Source organism: Triticum aestivum, chromosome 4D (genome assembly GCF_018294505.1).
Source record: "Triticum aestivum cultivar Chinese Spring chromosome 4D, IWGSC CS RefSeq v2.1, whole genome shotgun sequence".
NCBI classification, from domain to species: Eukaryota; Viridiplantae; Streptophyta; class Magnoliopsida; order Poales; family Poaceae; genus Triticum; species Triticum aestivum.
Genome location: NC_057805.1, coordinates 250731157 through 250733306, shown reverse-complemented (window position 1 = coordinate 250733306; position 2150 = coordinate 250731157).

Genomic DNA, 2150 nt, shown 5'->3' with positions numbered 1-2150 from the left:
ACGCAAACTCAAGGAACATAATCCCGGTATAACAGTAACTAGGGCGGCAAGAGTGGAACAAAACACCAGGCATAAGGCCGAGCCTTCCACCCTTTACCAAAAATATATAGATGCATTAATTAAATAAGAGATATTGTGATATCCCAACATATCCATGTTCCGACATGGAACAAACTTCAACTTCACCTGCAACTAGCAACGCTATAAGAGGGGCTGAGCAAAAGCGGTAACATAGCCAAACAACGGTTTGCTAGGAAAGGATGGTTAGGGGCTGACATGGCTAAAATAGGAGACATGATATAGAAAGTGATAGGTAGCGGAGCATGGCAATAGAGCGAACAACTAGCATAGCAAAGATAGAAGTGATTTCGAGGGGTGGTCATCTTGCCTGCAAGATTCTCAGAGTTGTCGAAAGCTTGATCCTCGTAAGTGTACTCGACAGGTTCCTCGTTCACGAACTCGTCGCCCGGCTCTACCCAAGACAAGAACACAAATAAACGGAACCACAATCAACAACGAGAAATGCGCAAGCAACATGATGCAAGACATGTATGATATGCAAGTTATGATATGCGATGCATATGCGTGCTCCGGAAGGAAAATGATGAACATGGCAGTAACTTGACAAACCAAGCATGCCACTGGAAAGATGAGATGATTTCGGTCGAAATCGATATAAGGATCACCGGAATCGGATGCACGGTTTGCAAATGGCAAGCAAAACAAGAATGGCAATAATCTGCGATAAACAGCAAGATAGCACTTAAAATGCAACAAGCAACAATGCTACAGCACCCCAACATAGCAACAAAGCACATTGCAGTAATCTACAGGAGATGCTTGACAAAAGATGAACACTGAGCTACTGCTAGTTCATAAAATATCAAGCTCAAACAAGCATGGCAAAAGTGCAAAAGATTACAGGTTCACAGACTTGGTGAAAAACTGGACATGGCAGAAATCAGCATCAGGTAGCAATGTTCAGAGCACGAAATCAACATGCTACAGGAACTTAACATAGCAAAACAAGGCATGGTAGTGTTTTACTAAATGCACATGACAAAAGTCCCTTACTGACCATAAGCCAAAAAGGACCAGAAGAAATGATGGCAAGCATGTAAACATAGCAAGTTTCGTTATCAGGTTTCAGACTTAGCAGAAAAACAGAGCATGGCATAAATATTAATATGTAGGCCTCTTTATGAGCTTGATGCACTCACTACAGAGCAATGCATGAAAAACCAAGCATACCTACAGCAAGATGGCATGTTTATGAAGCTATCCATGGCAAGAACAATTGCATAGCATGTATGGATCAACTACAATAAGCTTGGCAAAAATGCATGTCATGTTAAGAATCTGCCGGAAATATTTTATTGCAAAAGTAGAGCAAGATTGAGTCATGCTATGGTACTCTAAAATTGCAAACAATTGCAGTAATGGATCAATTACAACTATAGCTACAAAACATCCTTACTGAACATCTCCAAAATATGCATGGATCTCTCTCTAGCATCAAGTTAACATGGCAACAAAATTACAGCAGACAAGGACTTAGAGAAATCACTGTCCCTGAAATCAGAAATATTACGGGGCCTACTTTGCATGCTTGTGCTAGTCAACACAAAGACCACAAAAATACATGGACTATATCACTGGAAAGATGGCATGGCATACTTCAAAACACATGTAGAGCTCATGCTCAAAAGATGCACAGATTAAATGATACAAAAATGACAAATCTCCAAGTTCTGATAAGAACCAGAGATTAACAACAACTAGCCTTCTTCCAACGAAGATTTGGGCATCAGGATGACCTCTAATGAACATGATGCAATTGAACAAAATGAAGAGCATCATGAGGCGAACAATTAGACATATTATACGCGTGAATCGGAGCTACATGCAAGAAGTTACGGCATCGGGAACATAGGCACTTGCTGAGAATAAATGAGGACTTAGCGGAAAAAAACTAGGGTTTCGGGAGAAGTCAACGCGCCGAGCGAGATCCAGATCGGGGAGCTCCTCGACGGGCTCGGGACTCCGGCGGGAGGAGGAGAGAGGCCGGCGGGGCCTTTGGCGGAGGGAGGAGGCGGCGAGCCGGAGGAGGGCAGGCGCCGGTCGCCGGCGGGGCGGCGCCGGAGGGAGCG